This window comes from Phyllostomus discolor, chromosome 4 (assembly GCF_004126475.2).
Source record: "Phyllostomus discolor isolate MPI-MPIP mPhyDis1 chromosome 4, mPhyDis1.pri.v3, whole genome shotgun sequence".
Classification (NCBI taxonomy): Eukaryota; Metazoa; Chordata; class Mammalia; order Chiroptera; family Phyllostomidae; genus Phyllostomus; species Phyllostomus discolor.
The window spans coordinates 154,745,404-154,758,372 of record NC_040906.2 but is presented as its reverse complement, the minus strand read 5'-3'; the positions used below and the strand labels follow the sequence as shown (position 1 = coordinate 154,758,372).

The following is a 12,969-nucleotide window of genomic DNA, read 5'->3' as shown; positions in this document are numbered from 1 at the left end:
GTAAAGTAATCATTGATAAATATCTATTTTCTATTTAATTGTTCATATTTGTAATCTTTTTTCTTCTTAACAGATAACCTTTAACATTTCTTGTAATACTGATTTGATAGTGTTGAATTCCTTTAGCTTTTTCTTGTCTGGGAAGCACTTTATCTGTTCTTCAATTCTAAATGATAGTTTTACTAGGTAGAGCAATCTTGGTTGTAGGAACTTGCTTTTTATCATTTTGAATATCTCATGCCAATCTCTTCTGACCTGCAGAGTTTCTGTTGAAAAATCAGCTGACAGTTTTACAGCAGCTCCCTTGTAAGCAACTAACAGTTTTACTCTTACTGCTTTTAAGATTCTCTTTTTTTTAATTTAAAATTTAACATTTCAATTACAGCGTGCATTGGTGTGAGCCTCTTTGGGGTCATTTGTTTGGGACTCTCTGTGTGTGATTTCTGAGCTTGTATGTCTATTTCCTTCACCAACTTAGAAAAATTTTCCATTATTTTTTCACATAGGTTTTCAATTCTTTGCAATCTCTCTTCTCCTTCTGTCACCCTCAAGATGAGAATGTTGTTTTGCTTGAAGTTGTCCCAGAAGCTTCTTATACTATCATATATATATATATTTATTTATTTCTGTTTCTGTTCTGATTGTTTTCTGCTTTCTTATCTTTCAAATCTCTGATTTTGTGGGTTTATGTGTGTGTCCCAGACTTCTTTATCTAAGATCAAAGTGATAAATGATGTGGGAATTAAAATCAAGAGCATCAATGAACTTCACCTTCCCTCCAAGCAGTTCCCGAAACTCCCTGCCCCCACACCCTTTGTGTTCCCAATTCCATAGTGAAGAAACAACAAAACCCTGGAACAATTCTGAGTCCTTTCCCTTGCTCTCCCTCCTGTCGTAGGAAGGCAGGCACCTCAGTTTGAATGCATGGGAGAGCCCAGAGTGGTGAAGACACAGAGGGAAAGGCTTCACCCTCAGGGAAAGGGACTGAGGAGTACAGTGTAGTGAAGTGAGGGCCCACATAGTCTGGGGCACCAAAATGGGGCCCTGGTGCCAGAGGAAAGGATACAGGTCCCCCTGAGAAAGGAGGCCCAGAGCCTCAAAATCCTCTCATTGAGAATAGTCACTGCTTGATCATTTGCCCTTCTGGCGATGGTTGCAGAACCACACTCGGACCACATCCTTCTCCAGCCCAAGTTGCTGGGCGATGTGGCTGACCTGCCACAGGGTAGGCTTCGGGTACTGCAGGAACATGTTCTCCAGGTTGCCCCTCACTTGGTTCTTGATACTTGTTCACTTTCTCTTCTGGGCCTGCACAAAGGTCTTTGTTTTGCATATCTCCTGCAGATTCTCATTGTTAACCACTTCCTCCACCCACTTCTGCAGCAGGGGCAGCAGCTTACATTTGTTCTTCAAACTGAGCTGCAGAGCCTCAAAGCGGCACATGGTTGTTTGGCTGAACACCTTCCCAAAGAGAATGCCCAGAGTGAGCTCCACATCAGCCTGGGTGTATCCCAGGGTGATCCTGTTGCGCTTCAGGAGCTTGGCAAATTGCTCAAAGTCTTTCTGCAGAGCTCTCATGTCCTCACTTGCCTCCTCCTCGGGGGTGGGCTCCAGCTTCTCTTTGTCCAGCTTCACAACCCCAGGTGGGGCAGCGCAGGGCTCACAGGAGGCCCCCTAGGAGTTGCTCTCCATCCTGGCTCCCGCCCTGACCTCAGGCTGGGGGTTGTCCAGGGTTCCTTGGGGCACCAGCCCCACTCCAGCCTGAGGTCCACAGTAGGCCATCCCCCCACAGAACTCATATGGCATGGGGCACGGGAGAACCCTCCACATCTCCAACCAGGGCCAAGCCCCAGCCGGATTCCTGACCCACCAGGAGGTCCCTGAAAGCTCAGCCAGGTCCGAGGGTCAACCCAGCCTGGCCCCAACCCTCCTGGACCATCGCCTCCCGCACCCGGTGTGGGTGAGAAGGCAAAGTCAGAAGCCAGGTGTCCTGCCATGGTAAAGACCACACCCCAAGCTGGGGACCTGGTGAAAAGACAAATCTCTGATTTGATCATCTTCTTTATCTACTCTACTGCAAAATCTCTGTAATGTATTCTTCATTTATGACTATTTTTGTAGGTTTTCTAGTTCTGTTTTTATATTTCCTATATTGTTGTTGAAGTTCTCACAAAGTTCATCTACTTTTTCCTTAAATTCATTGAGCATCCTTATAACCAGTGTTTTGAACTCAGCCTCAGACAGATTGCTTGTCTCTATTTTGTTAATTTTTTTCCTGGAGTTCTGTTATTTCCTTTAGAACATGTTTTTGTATCCTTATTTTGGCTGCCTTTTTGTGTTTGTGTCTATGTACTAGATAGAACTGCTACATCTCACAGTCTTGGTAGTGTAGCCTTATGCAGTAGGTGTCCTGTAGGACTCAGTGGAATAGCCTCCTTGCTCACCTTCAGCTGAGTGCTTCAGGTGTGTCCCTCCTCTCACTGTGGGCTATGTACGCCCTCCTGTTTCAGTTGAGCCTTGATTGCTATTGGCACCTCAATGGGAGAAACTTACCCCGTGCTGATTGGCTGGGAGGACTGGCAGTGACTACAGCAGAAGATCAGCTGTGCAGGATTAAAATACACAGATCAGAACTCACTTCAACAGGGCTCTGATTGCTGCTGAGTTTGCCCTTTGAGTGTGTCAGTATTGGAGGAGATTGGATGGTGTTTTGTGCTATCTGAAACTATTCACTGGGTGCCCTGGCTCTGGGGCCTCTCGGGAGGTACAGGCCAAAGTCAGCTGCTGCCTATGTCCTATTTTGGGCCACCTGATGTGGGTTGCAAAATAATCTGCAAATCGCTGCTACTTGGGCTGGGCTTGGAGGTTCCTGGGATAGTCCAAGCTGTGAACCAAGGATGGCTGCCTAGTGCTAGACCTGGGGCCAGTTAGCAAGAGCTACAGGGTGTGCTGAGGGTATATTCTGCTTGTTTAGGGATGCTGCCTATATGGGGTTTGTAAAATTTCAAGAGATTTTAGGAGACTCTGTAGCATAAGCCAATACAAGCCCTTTAGAAGAAAAGCCACTGGAAAGGGCCTGGGTGGGTCCACAGGTTGGGAGGGATGAGGTCTCAGGAAATCACCAGGTTGGGGCCCATAGAGTTAGGTTTATGGAGACTCAGATATACACCAACCTCCTAGCTCTGTTAGGGAAGGGCTCAGCAAAGAAAAAAAAAATGGCCCCTGGCAGCACTTCTGTCAGGGAGAAGGCTGACCCTCCAGCTCTCATGTTGGAACCAGGCAATTCAGTTCTTCCCTGTATATCCCTGGTGTCTTTCAAGTGGCTGTCCCAATGCTAGCGCTCAGACAGAGTGAGTCCAAGTAAGTCTGTGCACAGACCCTTTAAGAGGCTCTTTCTGGTACTCCCAGAGCCCTCTGTCTCATTCAGCAATAATCCCTGCTGGTTTTCACAGCCAGGAGTTATAGGCACTTCTATTCCCGGTACTAGAAATTTGGACTGGGAATTCTGGTGTGGGGGTGGGACCCTTGATTCATCAGTGGGTACCTTGCAGCTGAGATATCCCTTTTGATATTTAACCACTACATTTGGGTGTGGGTCCAGGCCCTTCCTGTCCCTGCCCTTCTTACCAGTCTCCATGTGGCTTCTTTATATCCTTAGTTATAAGACTTCCATTCAGCTAGATTTCAGGTGGTTTTGACTTATGGTTGTTCTGTAGTTCAGATGTAACTTTGGTGTGGTTGTAGTAGGATGCAAATACCACTGTCTTTGTATGTTTTTACTGAGGTGTAAATAGAAAGCTTGTGCCACTGGGCTAGCATTAATAATCATACCAACATTAGTTCTAGGGCTGAAGTCGAAATTATAATCACTACTACTTCTGGAAATCCAATAGCAATTCAATGAACCCTACACAGGTGTACTTTCTACCCAAATGGATTACTGCCAAATAAAGTTTCCTTTGGGTAAGTGCAATCGTTGGAATCCTGAGTCACTGTCTTATGTTGCATTGTGGAAGAGAATAAAAAAGTGCATTTCCTGGCTTCTACCTTGGTAAAGTGGGCTTCTTAAAGCTAGCAAAAGATGGCAAGGTTGTTCAATATGTCCTGGAAAGTCAGAAATACAGAGAGTCAGCCCTGGCTTGTGTGACTCAGTGGATTGAGCACAGGCTTCTGAACCAAAGGGTTGTCAATTCTATTCCCAGTCAGGGCACATACCTGGGTAGCAGGCCAGGTCCCCAGTAAGGGGTGAGTGAGAGGCAACCACACACTGATGTTTCTTTCCCTCTCCATTCCCTTCTCTCAAGAAAGAGAAAGAAAGAAAGAAAGGAAAGAAAGAAAAGAAATAAGAGAGAGAGAGAAAGGAAAGGAAAGAAAAGGAAAGGAAAGGAAAGAAGGAGGGAGAGGGGAAGGAAGGAAGGAAGGAAGGAAGGAAGGAGGAGGAAGAAGAAAGAAAGAAAGAAGCAAGAAAGAAAAGACAGAACGAAATAAGAAATAAAGAACAACAGCCCTGAGACCCTAATACGATGAAATCATAAAGCTTACTCCCTCTTTTGTTCAGCAGGAACGAGCACTACAGAGTCAGAAAGGCTTAGGAAGGAATGACTTTATGCAGATAGACTTTTTTTTTTAAGATTTTATTTATTTATTTTCAGAGAAGGAAGGGAAGGAGAAAGAGAGAGAGAAACATCAATGTGCGGTTGCTGGGGGCCATGGCCTGCAACCCAGGCATGTGCCCTGACTGGGAATCGAACCTGAGACACTTTGGTTCGCAGTCCTCGCTCAATCCACTGAGCTATGCCAGCCAGGCAGATAGACATTTTAATTTTAAAGTCTTGGAATATTAGATGAAGAATGTAAAATTAAGATGATTCCTTTAAATATTTAACTCTACACTTCAATAAAAGACAGAGAATTGTTTTCCAGTATTATGTCTTAGGTTGGAATGATTTTGATAGTTTATAGTATGTTGAAAAATAGTAGAATCTGAGAGAAAAACTTAGATTTTAGTATTACTCAAATTCATTGTTAACTATGTTGCCCTGAGTAGGATTTTGTTATTGTTCTAAAAGATATCTCTCTATCAGGGATATAGAAAAAATAACTACTTCAAAGGGTTATATGAAGGTTAAATAAGAAAGTACAAATAAAATACCTGACACCAAAATACTAGTCCAATTTCTTCATCACTTTGGACAATTTTGCAATATACTGGAAACACTTTGAAACCAATATTATATATAATTCTATTCATAACTTTCCAAAGTGGACTTGACCACTATCCCCTTTATAACACACCATACCAAAGAAATGACCTTTATCATAAATTGTGTTTTCATTGGTTATTTTATTGTTGTTGTTCTAACATGTCTATTAACCTCCTTTGTTAATCTGATAAGGAAGGCAAGATGAAGCTGTGAGAATAAGATAGATGATTGCCTACCAAAACATACATTTTTCCTTTCCTAATCATCAATGGACTCATAATTTTATTCATTGAGATAATGACCTCTGCTGGATGCCTACAGAGCACAGACCCTGTTAAAACTACTGTCACATGTGACCAAGTTCTGAAAAGAGTTGTGTGAAACCGATGAAAAAGTGTGTAAAAAGGCAGGGTACTTTAATTTTCTTTCTCTTTCTGCCTTCCTGCTCCTTAGACCAATGATATAATACTTGAAGCTCCAGCAGCCTTCTTGGTTCATGAGGTAACCTTGAAAATGAAAATCACATGAGGCAGGGAAGAGAAACCCAAGGAACCAGGAAATGTGATGTTTTTGTATGGCTACAGTGTCAGTACTATAATACTCTCCTCTGGACCTCTTAATATTAGAGAATAAACATATGTGTCTTATAATCACTATGAATTGAATCTCCAGACTCAATACATAATTGATCCATACTGTCTCTCATTTAAATTTGTATTCCCAGTATTTACCCAGTACTTACTATGTCTGGCCATAGTAAGTTTTTAATGGAGGTTGGATTAATTAATCTGTCTATGGATTAAACCAAGTACAAATGATTTTTGATTTGTTTATTAATTCATTTGAATAGTTCAAATCTTGCATATCTTTTCTGAAGTGTTTGTCTACTTGATCTATCTTAGTAATAGAAGTCTGCTGAAATATCAACATATGATGATAGATTCACAAGTTTTCTTCATAGTCTGTCAAGTAGGTTTACAGTTATAACACAAATAAATAATACAATAAGTAATAAATAATAATACAAAATAAACTATCTCCAGAGTACTCATAACTATAAACAAATTCTTGCCCACCACTGTATATTGAAATTACTTTGTAGTACTAGAGTTCTGTCTTCTTTTTAGCACCAAAAATTAGGAATTTTATCCTATGTTTTATGTAGTCCATTTATGTTTAGATACCCAATATTCATTCCTACATTGCAGATTTACATTATGAGATCACGCACTGGATTAAGTCTACCTGCCTTCCCAGGTTTGCTTGGCACATTTGCCCTTTGGGCCTTGGCCGTTTGTTGAACTAAAAGACTTTGTCTCACACTGGCTGGTTTCACCCTAGTCTCCTCAGACCTTAGGCTGTCTGAACCTTCCTGGGTATGTGAGACCAGCTGTTGCGCATGGGTCACCGGCCAGCAGTGACCGCGGAATGCTGTGGATAGCTCGCCGAAAAACACGTGAGAAACAAACATACACAGAGACAGACTAGTTTCTGTGGGGAAGTAGGGACGAAATGGCCTCCACCCTAGTGGGGAGGGCCCTGATTTACCGTCCATACCTGCTTTTATTGGGCTCATTTTGCATAATAATTCAGGTAAAGTACAGTACTTATCAGGGGGAAGTAAGGAACTATAGAAAACAAGGAACTCTGCCTGTCTATTTTGAGTCGGGGTAAAAGAGCTGTAAAACTTTAAGGAGCAAACTAACTTCCTCCTTGGACCCCTCTCATTCAACTGAGAGCATTCTAAATGAAGAAGGTTTCACAGTAATTTACATGTTCTTTCTTAGGCCTGATCACCCGGGGAATCTGCCCTTTTCAGCACAGAGCTGCACCACCCTGTCATTGTTTCAGGCTTAGCACGGGAACTAAGGCAATAAGGAGATTTTCTCCCAGACGATGAGAACTCAGGCTATGTCAAAGCCGAGGAGCCAGGGACCGTCACCCTCTTTTGCTGCAGCCCCCCAAGTCCTTCTTTTGGGGGGCCTCCCAAAGTGATCGTGCCTGGCTTAGGTTGTTCCCCCCTTGGGGAATCTTACCCGTCTTTGGCTAACTGACCAAGCTTTTGGGGGTTCAGTTATGAATAAAGCAGCAGAAGCAGCATTACTGCCAGGGAGACAAGCCCTTGTCTCCTTGCTGGCTTACGGTTCCAAGGACATTCCCTTAGCCTTAGCCTAGGCAGGGGTTTCAGCTTCTGATACCAGTCAGGGCAGTTCTCAACAACCAGCTGCCTCAGTCTTCTGACAAACATGCCTCTGTAGGGTAGTCAAGTGGCTGATACCTAGGCCTGATTGATATGACCCACTGAGTCCCTGATTCTTCCTTCTATTCTGGGATCACTTGCATGTTTTCTTCTCATGTTGGCTTCTGGAAATTTTCTTACTTTCTTACTTTTCTTACTTGATTTCTATATATACATACACACATATACATATATGTTATTGCTATATATGTACATGCATGCACATATACAGACACCTATATATATACATGTATATGTGTGTATATATATATAATATTTTCTACAAAAACAGTTTTTCATTATAGCATATGTGGATGATGCAGCTTTAAGAATTATTTGTTATACTTTTCAATTTTCTTATTTTAATAATAATCACTTATTATTTCAATAATCAGAAATGGCAATGAAGTTATTTTTGAAAAGAGAAATAAAATTTGAAATTATCAAACCATATCCAAAATAACAGCGACCGATTTCTAATACACATTAAATTTGAAATAGTTACATTTGGCTCAAGAAAATGTTGCTTTTTTCCACACACTTTAAATATGGGCTTTGGTGATGCAACATTAATCTTTGAACCCTTTTTTTTAATTTGAATTTTAGAATATTAATTTATAAATAAAGTATTTTCAAAATCAATTGGTTGTACAGATAAATATACCTTTTAAATATAACGTAAATGTCCTCTAATTTCATTGTTTATATTAGCACATTGGAAGTTATGTGTATTTTGTGTTTCATATTTAATCAAATAAATGATCAATATAATTTAGTATAGGTAAATGATATCAGAGCTTATGAAGAGAAAATTAATAACATGCAGATGACACTTTGTAATAATTAATTCTGGGATTATCTTAAAAGTTTTCATTGCTCTAGAGGTCTGTAGCAGCATTAAAACACATTTCTTGATTATAAAGTAATTACATTTTTTTCAGCACCATGGAAACACTTTACTAAAATTTTAGAAATGAGAGGGATTTGAGATGCTTATAACATGTACCCAAGGCTTTGATATTTTGAAATTTCAAAAGGCAATCACTGACTCCACATCAACTGAAAAAAATCTCAGAAAATTTATGAATAATATAAGTAAGTAGAATTATTGGGATGATGACCTTTATAAAAATAATTGTGTAAAACTATATAGTTTATAAAATAAAAAGGCAATATGTACTAAGATGTTCCAAAGGCATGATTCGGTAGTAAACTGGAGTGTTCTGGAGTGGGGACAAGGCATCTGGATGCTCTGAAGCAACTGGGTGAGTCTCAGGTGAGCCAATTTGAGATGCGCTGGTTTAGAGTATGGCAGGTATGCAGAGCTCTATACCTTGAGTTTAAGACTTACAATTTTATATTTTTATCAGTGGGCATCCATTAGAAGGTTTTGAACAGAAGACAGATGTTCACTTTAATGTGATCTCTGTGTCTATAGTATAGAGGCAAGGACTAGAGAGCAAGGAGGTGAGCAGATGTAGCAATTAAAAGCTATTGCCTTCTCTCTCATACAGAAGAATTCCAGATAGTTTTGTAGAAACTCTGCCCTTCAAGATATGCAACTTACCTAGCTATCACTTCAGCATGGGCTGTGCATAGTGACTTTCTAGAAACAGAGGAAAATGCATAAATTTGCAGTGGAGAAACTTGACAAGTACTACCTAAATCAGGTGATCAAGGTTAACATCAGCAGTGATAAGTCATCCTGACAGTACTCATCCCTTGATATGATGTGATAAGAATACATTTTACTTCTGTCTTCCTCCTCAAAAAAATATCTATTGAATCATAATCAAAATGCCTCAAAACAATCAAAATTATCAAAAACTAAGGAAATGTGTAGAAAGTGTCACAGCCAGCAAGTAAGAAGGGTAATAGAGGTTTAGAAGAGTTGACTGAGAAGTAAAATAAGGAAACTAGGGGACTGGAATGAGAATCTGGGTGCTGGATTGAAGCTGGGACATTAATTTAATACCAATTTAAATGTCTCCCTGATTGCTTACAATGTTCAGTAGCTCGAGGAGCTAGAACTACTATGACAGAGCCAGTGTATTCAGTTTAGAGATAATGGAGCAAGGCACTGCAAAATAAGGAATTCATTTACCAAGGAGTACATGTGATAGTGCATGAACTGACAACACGAATGCTAAATGAACATTGAGTTGAAAAGTGGGTGAATGAAAAAGTTAATTAATAGATCAAGCCATAGAACAAGCTAGGATTGAAAGCATCTAATGAATTTAGATGTTTTTAACAGATTGGGGAACCAGATTAGGAAAATGGAAGAATAATTTTACCAAAATGGTAACAAATATTTAAAATAGCATAGAAATCAATAAAACTGAAAAGAATACAGGTTTGACCAAAGTAATTCTGTGTTCTAACAAGCAAATAGTTTGGTAAATGGTAACATATTGATAGTGGCTTTCACTTTTATGCAAGGAGTTTAGATCCAGCTATGAAACTAGGGTGTCATGAGTCTCTTGGTAAACAGTCTCTCATAGGCCCCAGTTGGCTGCAGGATAACTTTCTGACTTTGGCCTCGAAATCTGCCTATGCTCACCACTAGGTTGTAAGTTACTAAAATTCTGACCTCAAGTGTAAGTCATCCTGGTTTCCTCCAAGCTTCTCAAATCTTCCCCAAAGTTCTCACTTTTGATCTTTTCTGGGTACAAGAGGAGAAGAATCCTCTCTTCTTTTTCTCCTGGAATTTATCAATGGGGAGGATTCTCATGAAGCCTTTGTGTGCTCAGGAATATTTACATATAAATGCTACAGATGCCCCTGTCCCCTGTTCTCTAATCTCAGCCCGTTATGGTAAGGCAACAAAGATTTCTATGTGGGAGGAACTTGTAGTTTAGTTCTTCATTCAAATTAAGGCAACTCTCAGCATTGCCGTTTGCTCTTTCCAATTCAGTCAGTGATTCTCAGCCCTGGTTGCATGTTAGAAAGACCTGAGGAACTTTTAAAAATTCATAAAGACACTGAGGCAACATCCTCCTTGATTTAAATTTAATTAAGTTGGAATGAAGCAAGCACTGATTTTTCTTTCTAAATGAAAAGATCACCCAAGAGTTTATGATGTTCAGCTAGAAGGGAAAACCACTGAGTCAGAGCTGCCAGTAGAGAAGGAGAGGTGTTAAGGGTTCTATATTGTCATTCCATCCCTGTTGTTTCCCCACCTGTGAGGCTTTCTTTAACCCTGCCTTCCCTGTCTTGATGAACTCCAGTAACACTTCAGCAGCATTTCTACCTAAGACTCAAATATTTATTTTCTCTCCTTGGTTCTGCACTCTCATAAATTTCTCTGTCCTGTGATCAGGTGGTAAATCTGGTGTCACTAGCTTGAGCTCAGGCCTCTGAAAACTGGGGCCAGACTGAGAAGCCTGGCAAGTATCTTAAATGCATCAAAATACTTTCCATATATCTTTCCCCACTGAGGAATGATCTCATCACCTTAAGAATTTATACGGCAATATCAGGATTGTGTTTTTTAAACTTTCCCAAACTACTGAAAATATATAATGTTGTAAAAACCTAGGTTCTCATGGTAAACATTCCATTGATAATAGACCATCTCCTTAAGTTTAATCTCAAAAGCAGTTGACATATTTACCTCTGGATTTTTAGATACAGTTTTTTTGGAATGTAGGAGAGAGAGACCCCCTGCTGAGTGTGGGAGGAAGTGCAATGCATATTATATCTTATAGGAAAACTTCCTAAGTTAAACTAAACTTTTCTAATGGTGGTAATTAGATAATGGGACATCCTTATCCAGGGATGCCCCAGCTCATAAGTAAATGCCCAGTGCCACCTTGCTTGGGGGTGGGCCTTCCCTTCATTGCATCACCTACATCAGGCCTGCATCTTCCCACCCTCTGTTCAGAGCTCTTTGGAAAGCAAGTTTTCCACAGGCAAAGGGTGAATCAGATGGCAGAAGGTGAAGGGAGAATGCAACAAAGGGATTTTAGAGCGCTGGGTGATTAAGGGGCGACCCCTTATATGATATTTTAACCCCTTTTTGCTTCTTCAATCTGTATCAGTTAGTCCTGTGATCAGCTCTGGAAAAACATTAAAGTATTTTTCTCTGGACTGACCTTATTCAACAGGAAAGAGGGATGAAGAGTTGTAAGTATTTATAATATATTTGTCTATGTCATGATTAAATATGACACACAACACTTTTGAAATTTTTTAAATTGGCAAATGGCATGAAGAAAATAATGCTTGAGGAAGGCAATATCATCATAGTATTATTATGGTGCCATTGATTGATTACAAATGCAGGGAGGATAAGTTGTCAGAAAACTAAACTGCAGTTTAATTATAGGTTGATTAAGTAAAATTAGTTAGAGTTTGAGTACATGTTAGAAAGAATTTGACATTGAAAGTTCATAGAGAAAAATATCTTATGCAAACAAATAAAATAATGGCCAGATTGAAAATTATATCTATATTGAGAGAATATAGAGAGGAGTGAAAATATCTTTGGTGCTTCTAGGGTTTACAGTGGTACCATGTGGTGAATCTGATTATCACAAGGCAGTCATAGCCTCTTTCTCTGAGTAGCTCTGTCCCTCAGTCGGTACTCAGCTTCTGTGTCCACAGTACCCATAAGCCTTTTCTCTACATCTAGCTATATTCCATCTGGTGCACTAAAAGTGGATGTTATACAAATACACATACTTCAAAATGATTCAAAGATATCTCACCAAGACAAGGCTGTAGAACTGTTTTCCTCTCTTTTCGTCTTTTTAAGCTCAATTAAAAAGCAAGTATTACCCCCTCTGAGTCATTGCCTTTTATCTTCCCTTCTTAGATTCACTATTGTATTTTTCTCCTTCATGCAAAGATGGTGGTACAGAATACTGATGAGAAAATGCTTATTTTAAAACTTCTCATTTCTTTGAGCACAGCAGATCTGATCTGCATTATTATAGATGTTACCCTGGTCTGACCTCAGCCTTTCAAAGGCTATAGGTAGTCCCAAAGCAAAAGAAAAACAAAACAAAAAAAATTGTGTACTTCAAGTTCTTTTGGATTGGCATAGGAGGAGTTAGAGAAGAAACTATATCAAAAGCATTTGCTACAGAATTTTTATGTTATTCCTAAATAACATAAAATTTTCTATAAAGACAGTAGGCCCAATTTTTAAGACTACCATGTTTAATGATTAGATTTTTGAGTGGAGGAGAGGAAGGGAAAGAGGAGTATGTGTAGGAGCAGGGTTGATCTCTTTTTTGCTTTGAGAAATATGCAGATGACTAGTAGGACAATGTATGTATTAAAATAACAGTGGATAGCCTGGCCAGGTGACTCAGTGCATTGAAGCATTATCCCAGTGTGCCAGGGTTTCTAGTTCAATCCCCAGTCAGGGCAAATACAGAGGCTGACCAGTGAGCTCATGGATGTATGGAGCTACAGAGTGATGTTTCTCTCTCTCCCTCTCAAAACAATAAAAAATAAGATGAATAAAAATTTAAAATCATAGTGGTTTGTCCAGGTATAAGAAACTCTACAGCTCTT

The 12,969-nt window shown here is 39.8% G+C and overlaps 1 pseudogene; it reads right to left on the bottom strand.

Annotated features, from left to right (window-relative positions):
• Positions 1-911: 911 nt before the first annotated feature.
• Positions 912-1,997, bottom strand: LOC114495374 (annotated as a pseudogene).
• Between the last annotated feature and the right edge of the window lie 10,972 nt (positions 1,998-12,969).